Below are 15,183 nucleotides of genomic sequence, written 5' to 3' on the forward strand. Positions count from 1 at the left end.
CCTGGGTTCAATTCCGACACCACAGACCTTTGTGTGTGGACTCTGCATGTTCTCTCCTTGTTTGTTTGCCTGGGTTCTCTCCAGGTACTCTGGCTCCTCCCACCATCCAAAGACACCCTCTGATAGGTTAACTGGTTTATCGGAACCGCCCACAGGTGTGAATGTGACAGTGGATGGTTGTTGGTCTCCATATGACCAAGGCCTTCTGCAAAATGAGGATCAGCTCTGAACTAACTAACCTGGTTAAATTAATAAGAAGAAATCAGCTGACTCCCAAAACTTGTTCCCAAACTTTTGAACTTCCAACCCCCAAAATAACCAGACTGGCCACCCTGAAACATCAGCTGACGACCCCCGCCTTAGGAACCCCTGAGCGGACTGATGCCAGTTAAACAGTTTTTCTGAGGCTCCGTTAAGACTGAAGGTACATGTGTTCCAAATCTGGTGTTTGAGTCCATATGTGACCTGGATCTGATCTGTTAAATAGTCTGAACAGCACTACTCTGACACAGACCACTTTCATATGTGGTCCTAAATCTGACCCAGACCACTTTGGCTCTGTTCACACAGCAGGTCTTTATACATAATTCAGATTTTTGGGTGAAATGCAATGTTGTGTGTGTTGGTTCATATTCCACATTAAATGTGACTTCTATCAGTTTTGAGTCCGAACTGAATGTGACCCTGAAGTGACCCACATGAACTAAAGAGGTCCTGAAGTGACCCACATGGACTGAAGAGGTCCTGAAGTGACCTACATGGACTGAAGAGGTCCTGAAGTGACCCACATGCACTGAAGAGGTCCTGAAGTTACCTACATGGACTGAAGAGGTCCTGAAGTGACCCACATGCACTGAAGAGGTCCTGGTGGAATACCAGACCATGTAGACACACACTGTATTTTCAGAAGGAAATATGGTTTTCCTCCGCTCGGACCAACGACGGTCTGTCGCATTTCAATGACGGAAAGGTCAGATAAATGCGACCTGGACGTTCAGACTTAAATCACATTGGAAAATATCAGATCTGGATCAGATTTAGGACCACATATAAATGTGGTCTGGGTCAGATTTAGGACCGCAGGAGTCTGGACTCATACACAGGAACTTTACTCAAATTGAAGAAAATTTTACTTTACTCAGATAACATTTGGTCGCTCTCTAAAAGAGTAAAAGTTACTCTTTGGGTGAAGCTCTCCAAACTCAATATAGAGACAAATGCACTAAATATAGAGACAAATTTGCTCTTTTTGAGGAAAATACTTTTGATTCAGGAAAACATGCTCAGTAATTTTCCCTGTGCAGGTACAGCTGAACATCTGTTCACTGGTGGTCTTGGTTCAGTCTACAGTCCTTCAGTTCTAACCTCATACAGGTACAGTTGAACATCTGTTCACTGGTGGTCTTGGTTCAGTCTACAGTCCTTCAGAACTAACCTCATACAGGTACAGTTGAACATCTGTTCACTGGTGGTCTTGGTTCAGTCTACAATCCTTCAGAACTAACCTCATACAGGTACAGTTGAACATCTGTTCACTGGTGGTCTTGGTTCAGTCTACAATCCTTCAGAACTAACCTCAGCCCTGCAGCTCAAACTCCACTCCAGCTCTGATCATCTGAGGGAAATGTTGGAGGAAAAGGCGCGTCCGTCCTCCGCCTGTGGAGGCCGGTGTAGATCCACACAGATGGGCTTTAGTCACCCAGAGTGGGCTCTGTACACCCCCCAGTCCCGGACACAACTCCACTCCAAACAACCCAAAAGCACCGGGGACGACTGGAGCGGACGCGCGCAGCCGCAGGAGGCGCGTCCTATCAGGAAACTGACACGCGTGTCCCTCCGCGTTCCAGCTCTGCTCTCATTTCCAGAGGCTGAAGTTCGCGGGGGGAGGGGTGGGGGCGCTGGTGCTGGAGGAAGTCCTGCATCAACATGACTCTGCATATTCTTGTGCGCACTACAAACACCGCGCGCATTACGCATGAGCAGAGACCTAACTGGCACCGAAGCACGAGCAACATTCCACAAAGTGAAAGTGAGCGTGGGTGTGGGCTGGACTGGTTCTGCTGTTACATAACTGTTCTCAGCAGAGTGACTAGACAGGATTCATCTGCTCCTGACACCCAGCAGGCATGTTTGTGCTCTGTAGGGACAACACTGCACACATTCACAGGGACAATAAGAATAATAATGATAATAGTAATAATAATAATAATAATAATAATAATAATAATAATAATAATAATAATAATAATAAAAAGTGTTCCACTGGGTATGGAGCACCAGGGGTGTCAAAATTAAATACATGAATACATCATTTAAAAAGGCCTTAGATGTGTTGGAAATTAGAAATACATACATTAAATAAAAAAATTCATCTATCATAGATAGATAGATAGATAGATAGATAGATAGATAGATAGAATATCTATATCTAAGCATATATAATTATTTAACAACTTAATTAATTATTTCATGGTCTCAGCCCAAGAACACAAACTATGATTGTGTTTTTTTTTTTTTTTTTTTTTTTTTTTTTTTTTTAATCTGTCAACCTCACCCATCAAAGTGAGTGGGCGGGGTTAACAGTGATCTAGTCCAAAGGACGACTTTAGTCTGAAGTCCACACTTTGAAAACATGGAGGATCTTCATGAACTCTGTCTGACTTTGGGAACAGATATTTAAGACCTAGAGAGCATAGAGTCAGGAGTTCCTGACCCAGAGTCTGTGGCAGATAAAGGACAGGAATTTAGTGAAGTTCCTGGAGTAATTTCCACACTTTCTGACCAAGAAGCTGACCGTACAGTGAATCCAAAGCAGATGACACTGATGTTCCGAGGGCAGAAACTGTTCTGATTGGTCCAATCAAGCAACCAATCAAAACAGAGGAGAGGTGGGAGAAGAAACTGCCAAGTGGCTAACAGTTCTATAGGATCATCATCATTATTGATGGAAGGCTCTGCGTTCTTGAATAAATGAAGGAATGAATAAATGAATGAAATCTTTATTTCAAACATGTAGACAGTGAAATCAAAACAAAAATCAACCAACAAAATATAAGTACTGGTACATAAAGGATTAATAAGCAAACAAACAACAACAACAATAAATAAATAAATAAATAAAAATAATAATAATATAAATAAAACAAATGAAATGAAATTATACATGCTCAAAAAGGAGTAGGAAGAAATAAAAACTTATGTACTCCTACCCCCAATTTCTATTTCTTATGATTACTATATAGCAATTATTATTTTGTATGAATTTCAATATAATAATAATAATAGTAATAATAATAATAATAATAATAATAATAATAATAATAATAATAATAATAATAACAGCAACAATAATAATAGTATAACAATATCACATGTCCTTTTTCCTATATAGACTAATATGATAATACTCATTTAAAACTTACCCTACCAGATATAATTAAAAACTAAAAAAACAAAACAAAACAAAAAAAAACCCCAAACAAAAACACATATACATATGTAATATAAATACATATAATATTCTATATTATCCTATATAGTAATGTAGTAATAATATATTCCTATATCCATATTTAAACTAGATATTATCAGCACATATGTGGCAAAGCCCCACTGTTCACAGCAGGAAGTTCATTTTCCAGTGAAATAATAGTGTGGAATAAAATAGTGTAATTAATTCATGACACATTTGAGTAAATGTTGATTAATGTATTTATTTATTTATTTAATGTATGTATTTCCAATTTTAATTAAATAATAACACATTTAAGGCCTTTTTAAATGATGTATTAATTTTTTGATATTATTTTGGCACCCCTGGCACTCCATAACTCCAAAGGACATTACATAACATTTTTTAAAATGCATCTGAAAAAACTGTTGCATCATGTTTCCAAAAAAGGCAGTTATTTAATGTAGAAAAGGTCAAACTTGTATTTTCCTGGGGGGTTTCTTCCCTCCCAAATGTTTAGGTTGGTTGGGCCCAGGAGTTGTCTTTTCTGGAGCGGTAAAATTAAATATACAACAGAATAGAGCCAAGTGTCAGTGGAGGCAGGAGGAGGCCAGGTGGAACTCCAAAGGACAGGTTCACAAACAGACAGGTGTTGGAAGAAGATGGAGCCAAAGTGTGAAATGAACAGAGCTGTTTTCCAGAGGACAGACCATAAACACACACATATGGACAGAATGGGATATTGTCCGTGTATAAGGCAGCATTTGTAATGTCAGCTTAGCGGAGTTTATTTTGGAGAGCTCTAGAAACCCCTTAGACTGTCAACGCCATCAGAAGTGTGCATCCTGGTAATAAAACAGTGGCACCACCCTATTCACTTTAAATGAGGAAGACGAGACTACCGAGTTCTGAACACCGAAATAAAACAGTGACGATCCGACCCTTCACATGTGACGCTGTACCCCACTGTTCAGACTACTGGAAAAGTCAGAGGAACGCAGAAGAGCAACAGGATAGAATCACAGAAAATAATACTGACCCTTCCATGCAGGTACCATCTGCTGTTAGGACGTAGAGCTCTGCTTTGGTGACTATTACCCATCATGCCTTGCACATACAGTAGGCACCTTATGGCCTTGTCTTTGATGTGGCAGGATTTCTGCCTTTAAAGTATAAAACAGAGTCCTGCACAGGTCCACGTTTCCAAACCCTGATTTAAATGTGAATTAAACGTACTAGTGGCATTGTACCCGTGGTGTCATTGTACGATAGCGCCCTCCCGTGGTGCAACAGTGGCATTGTACCCATACGCCCTCCCGTGCTGCAACATCAGTCATACATCGATGGGACATGGGGGCACGGGGCGGGGCCGAAACGTGCATTATATAGTAGGATTATTAAAGTGAAGTGTTTTCTGTTAACGTACCAACACACACCTGAACTAAGACCCAATTCAAAGACATTGTCAGAGTTAGCTGCGGTTTCATTCAGTCACATTCCTCCTCTGTGGACAAAGTGGGCCAGTTTGGGCTGAAAAAGGCTCCACTGGGTCCATTCAATAAGAACCGGTGTGTTGACCTGTGTGGATCCACAGGTTCGAGATATGCTCCGTAAGACCAGTTAAGTTGAGTTTACTTAAAATATCTCAGGTAACTCATTGCCTTAAAAAATGTAAGTAATGAGTAATGAAAACTTGAGTGGATTAAACTGAAATGCTTGATTTGAATGGAATTGCTATTTGAAGTACAACACACTAAATGCCAAGTGAATTTAATTTAAAATTAGCTGCTGTGTCAGTAGCTTCATATAGTCATTAACTTAATATCATCAGTTCATTGGACTTAATTGGACTTCCAAATAGATTTAAATTCTAATCTTTTGTAATATAAATTGCTTGTATGACCATTAAATCTAATATATCATAGTGCAGGTGGAAGTTAACCTGGTGTGATTTGTCAGTACAGGAAGTGTTTTCAGTTTGGCAGGGTATGAAGATTTACACGGTACACGGACATTCCTATCTGAACAGTAAAGCCATAGTTCTTCCTCTGGCTGTGACTCATGGTGCGGCTGTACAAAAATACAAAAACAAACACAAAAAGGACAAGAAACACTGACATACACACATTCAGTCCAAATGAAAACTAACAGCACAACCCCCACAGAAAAAGAACACATTTACAACAACATGAATACCCACAATGCAATGCACAGATAAAGTGTGGTCAGGACTAAAACTGAGTGATTTAAATCCATTCAACTGAAACTGTTTTTGTACTTTTGACTATTGCTGCGTTCCAGTCCACCTGTAACTGGTGTTTCTCCATCCTTCTACTGGTGTAAATGCTCTGGAATGTTCAGTCAAACCTGGGACTTCCACCCGTGAACTCGTATCAGATCCATGTTCTCCTAGTTCTGAGTTCTGACGTCATGTAGCAATGGCGCCCCCCCATGGATGCGGTGTTTATGCAGATTGTTTATTACAACAAAGTATTGCTCCGACATTATTTATCTGTAAATGTTCTGCATAATCAGCAGCTGCTCTAGCGTTAGCTAGTTTTCAGTCCAGTGAGTGTAAGAGTAAATTAATACCAAATACGAATCCAAATAAACAAAGAACATCAAAGGTAGAACAGCTTCTCTGGCCTTCTGCACCGTTTGTCCTCCTCTGTTTCCCTCAAATAAACAAAGAACAAACACCTGTGGGATAGAAATGACTGTAAATGAACAGAACGTAAGCTCCACCATGCTGGTTTGTTTACATCTAACTCCCACAATTCCTTGTGCTCAGGCAGTTGGGCGTGACTTGCCTGGAACGTTACAAAGTCGTGAGCTGTGGTTTGAAGTCGTGACTTATGGACTGAAAAAACAGCCTGGAACGCAGCATTAGTCTAGAAATTAGTAGAATGTACTGAACATGTTATAGTAATGGAATAAAACTGAAATCAGTGAAGTACATTGGAATTAAAGTATTTCAGCAAATACAAAGTCCAGCCTTACAGTGTTGTAGTTTTTATGCTGTTGTGTATTCATGCATGTTGTACTGCATTTGTCCAGCAGTCACCGTTAAAGCATTCTGGGCATAGCAACACAAATAATAGTTACATAGATATTTGTAATTAAAAATTACAAATGTCTGCCAAAATATTGGTCTGATCAACTGACTGTTTACACTAGTCTGTTCACTGAGAAAAATACAGAAGGATGACAAACTGAAGCAGTCAGCTGTGTACGGACACACACACACACACACACACACACACACACACACAGAGGCCACTTGTCTTTTATAATTCAGATCTGCAGTGGTTACTAACTGAGTGAATCGGACTCATGTAAATCAGGTTTATTTGTCAGTTCAGTTCAGCTGTGAATAAAACAGGTCCTTCTGTCTTTTCTGCTCCTCTGTTTGGTTCTAATGTCTGTGACGTACATTTATTCATGATAGATAACATGTTTGCACGGTGCTGACTGTCTCCAATAACCAGATGAACTTTGATAACGAGGAAATGGAGACAGATTTTAAACAGGAACGGTGATAAGACACACCTTATGCAAACATCCACACCACAACTGTTCATCCACTGCATGTACAGGACCAGAACCACCTGCACGGACCAGACCCAGGTCCACTCTGGACATTTGAGCTAATTTAATACACTGTAAAAAAACAAAACAAAAAAAAAAAAAAACCTGTAATTTAACTGAATTTTCACTGTTTATTTTACAGATATTTCCTGTATTTTTAAGATACAGGAAAATATCAATGAAATGACAAAAACAGACTGTGATTTTACATGTCAAATGGAAAATAGCATGAAAAACTGTAACTGTGAATAACCATAACATTTTAATGTTTTAAGAAGAATTTTTTTTTCTTTTTTCGCATAAAAAAACAGTTAAAATACATTTGCAAATGTATCATAATTTCACAAATATTTCTTTTCTATTTATGAGATTAAACTGTTAATTTAAAGTTTAATACTATAAAAAAAATAAAGCAATATAAAATTACTGACAATGAACCGTAACAGAAGTATTAGTTCTGTCAGTTGAACCAGACTTGTTTGTTAATTGACAAATATCTTGTGTAATTACAGGAGGTTTCACAACAAAAATGTTGAATAAATGTATTTTTGTGAATGTATAACATGTATAAGCACTGATAAACTGTCCAAATACAGTTTTTAGCAGTGGATTGGACAACTGAGTCTCACTGAAAATTATTTATATCTACACAGCAAATTTGTCGAGTAAAATAATCTGGAGTTGGGTAAAAAAGAGTTAAAGAGTTAAATTTCTGGAGTTCATTCTGTAAGTTTAACTCCAGCTTGTGTCTTTGATGGTGTCATTTTTCGGGGTACATTTACCAGGTGTTGAGGAGCGTGACTGAACACCAGAATGGGTGTTGATTTGTGAACAGAGAACAGAGCAGACCAGTGTGTTCATGGAGGTCATATGAGGCGTCGTATCAGCACCATTTGACTTCTGAAACAGGCAGTTTATTAGACTGGAAGGAACTGTTCTGTCAGCTCTGTCACTATCACAATGTGGATATTTCTGTACGGACCAACTTGCTAACCAGCTGCTAAAATTAGCTCTTGCTGCAAACTTAGAACGTCGAACATGCTAATTTTAGCTCAACGGCTTCTTGCATTGGAGTCTGAGGGAATTCATACAAGAGTTGAGAGCAAAGCTATTGAACAAACAGTAAGTGTCCTGGTGCACTCCTGCGCTGCCACAGAGCCCTCCCTCAGACTCATGATCAACTTCACCTGCAGCACCTGTCACACCTGGAGCGGATCTGCAGGAGGAGCCCCTGGAAGCCCCTCCTCTGGAGCGGATCTGCAGGAGGAGCCCCTGGAAGCGCCTCCTCTGGAGCGGATCTGCAGGAGGAGCCCCTGGAAGCCCCTCCTCTGGAGCGGATCTGCAGGAGGAGCCCCTGGAAGCCCCTCCTCTGGAGCGGATCTGCAGGAGGAGCCCCTGGAAGCCCCTCCTCTGGAGCGGATCTGCAGGAGGAGCCCCTGGAAGCCCCTCCTCTGGAGCGGATCTGCAGGAGGAGCCCCTGGAAGCCCCTCCTCTGGAGCGGATCTGCAGGAGGAGCCCCTGGAAGCCCCTCCTCTGGAGCGGATCTGCAGGAGGAGCCCCTGGAAGCCCCTCCTCTGGAGCGGATCTGCAGGAGGAGCCCCTGGAAGCCCCTCCTCTGGAGCGGATCTGCAGGAGGAGCCCCTGGAAGCCCCTCCTCTGCTCTGGTCCAGTTCCAGATCATTGCTGCTGCTGTCACTGCTTCATGCCTCTGTAGACGTTCATCCCATTTCAGTTCAGAGCCAGAACCCGGACACCTGGAAAGCACTTCATGCAAGAGCACTTTATAAGCATCTATATAACATGTGTTTGAACACACTTTAAAAAAAACACTAGTCATTGTATGGTGTTTTTTGAGAGTTTCAGAGTTCACATAAAATGAATTCCAGACGAGTGTTGTGTTTTATTCTACATGAGATTAGTTTTTGTAACTCCCAGAAGAGTTAAATTTTAACTCCTGAAAAGAGTTAAAAGATCAACTCTCTGAAAAGAGTTACTTTAACTCTGCTCTAGAGTGTTTTCAACGGTCTCACATGTACACTTAAATCAAGTTGATTTGAACTCACATGGAGTTTATTCCAAAGACCAGAATTTGCTCTGTGTGTGTGTGTGTGTGTATGTATATTTATTTATATATTTATTTATTTATAGGTAATTTGATTGTTTTTATACATGTAAATATTCTTTATTAAACATTAAAAAGTAAAAAGAAAATATGCAAAATCTCATGTAAAGTTAGGGCAAAAAACTGTATTTTAATTATGGAAAATTACCACATTTTTTATGAGATGGTTATTTTCCGTTATTTAACAGTATTTTTTCAGCACCCCTGCTGCTGTAATAATACCGTTTTGTTTTTTTTTCAGTGTGAACATGAACCAAACGTCTTCATCCACCATCATTTTTTTCCTGGTGAATCAATGTTTCAATTCTTTATTCATTTTGTGCATTTTATTGCTTATTTACTCCATGTTATTTGTTTTTTTTGTACATTTTCTTACTCGCTTTTTATCATTTTGTTAATGTCATATATCATATATTATTTTATTTTATGTTAAACTTTTTTTCTTTAATTTTGTTCAATTTGTGGTTTGGTTACATTACTTATTATTTCGTTGGTTTATTATATATTTTTGTTCATTTTATTCATTACTTGGCTGTTTTTGTTGATTTTGTGGCTTATTTTATACTTTTTAACTTTATTTTTTAGTAAAAGTTTTGGCTAATTTTATCACTATTTATTATTTTGTAGGTTTTTTTTTTTTTTTTTTTTTTTTTTCCATACATTTCATCCACTGTCATTGATCCAACTCCATGGGTTTTACTGGTGAATCAATGTTGGACCAGCAGAACCAGCAGAACCAGGAGAAATGTTTCCATCCACTGTCATTTGTCAAACTACATGAGCTTTAATGGTGAATCAGTGTTAAAAAATATAATGGACTGTTCACATGTCCAAATGCTGTTACAAATACAATACAATTTGATCTCCAGTAAAATAATAACATAATAACCTATAAACAATGACTCCAATTTTTTTCTCTTTGTTTTAGTCCAAAAAAATAATATTAAATTATGAAAATATTTACATTTACAAACTATCCAAACAAGAAAGATGTGAATAACCTCAAAAGATGGAAATTTCTTGAAGAAAAGTAGGTGCAATTTGAACAATGTTATTATGCCTGAAATGACCATTTCTACATGTACATTATGGATCAGATCTACAAAGACACTAAACATTTACTAACAGGCAGAAAATAGTTAAAACTGCACTTTTCAAATGCAATTTTCTTCAGACATTTGAGGTTATTCACATTTTACTGTTCAAGGATAGTTTGTAAATGTAAATATTTTCATAATTTAATGGTATTTTTCCACTAGAAAAAGGGGAAAAATTTGGAGTTGTCATTTTTTATGGCCATTTTATTTATTTATTTTTTCCTACATTAAACCAAGAATAAAATGTGTATGTGGAACCTGAACTAACACCAGATCAACACCCTTGACTGTTAATACCTTTAGTGTAATTTTCACACTTTGTAAATTCATCCCACGGACCGGACTGGACCCTATGGGGGGCCGGTTTGGGCCCATGGGCCACATGTTTGACCCCCCCTGTAGATCCTGCAGGTCTGGTTCCTTCCACTTTCATTGTGGAACCAGTTGAATGGTTCCCTGGGCTGTTTGTCTGGCTCTTTAAATGAAGCTTCGCCTGGGGCGGTGCTGAAAACAGGAAGTAATGACAGTGCAAATACCATCAGGACAGAAGTTGTTTTAGTGGAGCGTGTGCACAAGAGGAAGTACCACAGTATTTATATCAGGAGTTTCAAACATGCGTCCTGGGGGCCAAATGCGTCCCACCAAAGGTTCCAGTCTGGCCCATGGGATGAGTTTACAAAGTGTAAAAACTCCACAGTCCAGGCTGTGGAACTCATTTTAGTTCAGGTTCCACATCCAGACCAATCTGATCTACAGTCCAATAATAACAACAGAAGAACCCACACAAAAGAATGAGTGCAGATTTACTACTGGGTTTGATGTGAAATAATGTTACATTATGTCTATAAATAATGACAAATTTTTGAATTTGTTGTAATGCAAAAAATAACATTAAATTATGAAAATATTTACATTTATAAACTATCCTTTAACAATAAAATGTGAATAACCTGAACAAATATGAACAACCTGAAATGTCTGAAGAAAATTCAGCACAGTTTTAACAAATTTCTGCCTGTTCTTCAGTGTTTAGTGTCTTTATAGATCTGATCCAGAATGCACATGGACTAATGAGAAGTTGGGGCAGAATATTGTTAAAATTGCACTGATTTTTCTTTAGAAATTTCAATTTTTTCAGGTTATTCACATCTTTTTTGTTTGGAAAGTTTAGAAAAGTAAGTATTTTCATAATTTAATGGGGTTTTTTTTGCAATAAAACAAAGACAAAAAATTTGGAGTTGTCATAATTTATAAGTTATTCTGTTATTATTTTACTGGTCCGGCCCACTGCAGATCAAATCAGACTGAATGTGGAACCTGAAAGAACAGGAGTTTGAGAGCCCTGGTTTAGAGCGAAGCCCTGGAGGAGAAAAGGCTCCAGAAGAGGACGGGAACCAGGGGTTGATTCACAGTGGAAGCAGGAAACAGACACCCAGCCTCCCACATCACCTGTTCACATCAGCATAAACATCTGATGACTGGGACTAATCCCATAATAGTCAGAATCAGATGTGACGCATTTACAGTCACGTCAGAAATGTGATAGTTAAAAACCCTGGTTTACATGTTTCAGTCCATGATTGGATTTACTTCAGAGTACGTACGTACGTTATGATGAAACACGTACACTTCCTGTCATTTTCTAAACATCTGGTCATGTCTTGTTACCATGGCAATGCCTACACTGTCAGTGTTAGCTGTCCTAATGTGGGAGGAGCTAATAAGACAACAGAAAAGGTCACATGTTACTGCTATCCCTCACTTTACAAAAGATTCAGGTCAAAGGTCAGATGTGGATCCTCCCTTTTTTCCTCCACTGTCTGATTTCCACAAAGGAGGAACAGAGGTGAGACAGGTGGACTTTTACAGTGGAGGTGAGACAGGTGGACTTTTAGAACAGAGGTGAGACAGGTGGACTATTACAACAGAGGTGAGACAGGTGGACTTTTAGAACAGAGGAGAGACAGGTGGACCTTTAGAACAGAGGTGAGACAGGTGGACTTTTACAGCAGAGGTGAGACAGGTGGACTTTTAGAACAGAGGAGAGACAGGTAGACTATTACAACAGAGGTGTGACATGTGGACTATTACAGCAGAGGTGAGACAGGTGGACTTTTAGAACAGAGGAGAGACAGGTGGACCTTTAGAACAGAGGTGAGACAGGTGGACTTTTACAGCAGAGGTGAGACAGGTGGACTTTTAGAACAGAGGAGAGACAGGTAGACTATTACAACAGAGGTGTGACATGTGGACTATTACAGCAGAGGTGAGACAGGTGGACTTTCACAACAGAGGTGAGACAGGTGGACTTTTACAACAGAGGTGAGACAGGTGGACTTTCACAACAGAGGTGAGACAGGTGGACTTTTACAACAGAGGTGAGACAGGTAGACTATTACAACAGAGGTGTGACAGGTGGACTATTACAACAGAGGTGAGACAGGTGGACTATTACAACAGAGATGAGACAGGTGAACTATTACAACAAAGATGAGACAGGTGAACTATTACAACAGAGATGAGACAGGTGGACTATTTCAGCAGAGGTGAGACAGGTGGACTTTTACAGCAGAAGTGAGACAGGTGGACTTTTAGAACAGAGGTGAGACAGGTGGACTATTACAACAGAGGTGAGACAGGTGGACTTTTACAACAGAGGTGAGACAGGTGGACTTTTACAACAGAGGTGAGACAGGTGGACTATTTCAGCAGAGGTGAGACAGGTGGACGTTTATAACAGAGATGAGACAGGTGGACTATTTCAGCAGAGGTGAGACAGGTGGACGTTTATAACAGAGGTGAGACAGGTGGACTTTTACAACAGAGGTGAGACAGGTGGACTATTAAGAAAGAGGTGAGACAGGGGGAGTTTTAGAACAGAGGTGAGACAGGTGGACATTAACAACAGAGGTCAAACAGGTAGACTATTACAACAGAGGTGAGACAGGTGGACTTTTAGAACAGAGGAGAGACAGGTGGACTATTACAGCAGAGGTGAGACAGGTGGACTTTCACAACAGAGGTGAGACAGGTGGACTTTTACAACAGAGGTGAGACAGGTAGACTATTACAACAGAGGTGTGACAGGTGGACAATTACAACAGAGGTGAGACAGGTGGACTTTTAGAACAGAGGTGAGAGAAGGGGACTTTTACAACAGAGGTGAGACAGGTGGACTTTTAGAACAGAGGGGAGACAGGTGGACTATTACAGCAGAGGTGAGACAGGTGGACTTTCACAACAGAGGTGAGACAGGTGGACTTTTACAACAGAGGTGAGACAGGTGGACTTTCACAACAGAGGTGAGACAGGTGGACTATTACAACAGAGATGAGACAGGTGGACTTTCACAACAGAGGTGAGACAGGTGGACTTTCACAACAGAGGTGAGACAGGTGGACTATTACAACAGAGATGAGACAGGTGGACTTTCACAACAGAGGTGTGACAGGTGGACTTTCACAACAGAGGTGTGACAGGTGGACTATTACAACAGAGGTGAGACAGGTGGACTTTTAGAACAGAGGTGAGAGAAGGGGACTTTTACAACAGAGGTGAGACAGGTGGACTTTTAGAACAGAGATGAGACAGGTGGACTATTTCAGCAGAGGTGAGACAGGTGGACGTTTATAACAGAGGTGAGACAGGTGGACTTTTACAACAGAGGTGAGACAGGTGGACTTTTACAACAGAGGTGAGACAGGTGGACTATTAAGAAAGAGGTGAGACAGGGGGAGTTTTAGAACAGAGGTGAGACAGGTGGACATTAACAACAGAGGTCAAACAGGTAGACTATTACAACAGAGGTGAGACAGGTGGACTTTCACAACAAAGGTGAGACAGGTGGACTTTTACAACAGAGGTGAGACAGGTGGACTTTTAGAACAGAGGTGAGACAGGTGGACTTTTACAACAGAGGTGAGACAGGTGGACTTTTACAACAGAGGTGAGACAGGTGAACTATTACAACAGAGGTGAGACAGGTGGACTTTTAGAACAGAGGAGAGACAGGTGGACTATTACAGCAGAGGTGAGACAGGTGGACTTTCACAACAGAGGTGAGACAGGTGGACTTTTACAACAGAGGTGAGACAGGTAGACTATTACAACAGAGGTGTGACAGGTGGACAATTACAACAGAGGTGAGACAGGTGGACTTTTAGAACAGAGGTGAGAGAAGGGGACTTTTACAACAGAGGTGAGACAGGTGGACTTTTAGAACAGAGGGGAGACAGGTGGACTATTACAGCAGAGGTGAGACAGGTGGACTTTCACAACAGAGGTGAGACAGGTGGACTTTTACAACAGAGGTGAGACAGGTGGACTTTCACAACAGAGGTGAGACAGGTGGACTTTTACAACAGAGGTGAGACAGGTGGATTATTACAACAGAGATGAGACAGGTGGACTTTCACAACAGAGGTGAGACAGGTGGACTTTCACAACAGAGGTGAGACAGGTAGACTATTACAACAGAGATGAGACAGGTGGACTTTCACAACAGAGGTGAGACAGGTGGACTATTACAACAGAGATGAGACAGGTGGACTTTCACAACAGAGGTGTGACAGGTGGACTTTTACAACAGAGGTGTGACAGGTGGACTATTACAACAGAGGTGAGACAGGTGGACTTTTAAAACAGAGGTGAGAGAAGGGGACTTTCACAACAGAGGTGAGACAGGTGGACTTTTAGAACAGAGATGAGACAGGTGGACTTTCACAACAGAGGTGTGACAGGTGGACTTTCACAACAGAGGTGAGACAGGTGGACTTTCACAACAGAGGTGAGACAGGTGAACTATTACAACAGAGATGAGACAGGTGGACTTTCACAACAGAGGTGTGACAGGTGGACTTTCACAACAGAGGTGAGACAGGTGAACTATTACAGCAGAAGTGAGACAGGTGGACTTTCACAACAGA

At 40.4% G+C, this 15,183-nt stretch overlaps 1 protein-coding gene and 1 long non-coding RNA gene across 2 annotated transcripts in view; one reads left to right on the plus strand and one right to left on the minus strand.

Moving 5' to 3' along the window:
• keap1a (kelch-like ECH-associated protein 1a) overlaps positions 1-1,972 on the minus strand; it is a 45,302-nt gene extending 43,330 nt beyond the window's left edge. Inside the window, exon 1 of the mRNA XM_030127610.1 lies at positions 1,576-1,972. The gene's annotated coding sequence lies outside the window, so the exon portion shown is untranslated. The remainder of the gene's footprint in view (positions 1-1,575) is intronic.
• Positions 402-11,314, plus strand: LOC115414310 (uncharacterized). Its single transcript, XR_003934603.1, has 3 exons — positions 402-560; positions 710-719; positions 11,303-11,314. It is a non-coding gene; the product is annotated as an uncharacterized LOC115414310 (long non-coding RNA).
• The last annotated feature ends 3,869 nt before the right edge of the window (positions 11,315-15,183 follow it).

The sequence above is a fragment of the Sphaeramia orbicularis genome, chromosome 22 (assembly GCF_902148855.1).
Source record: "Sphaeramia orbicularis chromosome 22, fSphaOr1.1, whole genome shotgun sequence".
Taxonomy (NCBI): Eukaryota; Metazoa; Chordata; class Actinopteri; order Kurtiformes; family Apogonidae; genus Sphaeramia; species Sphaeramia orbicularis.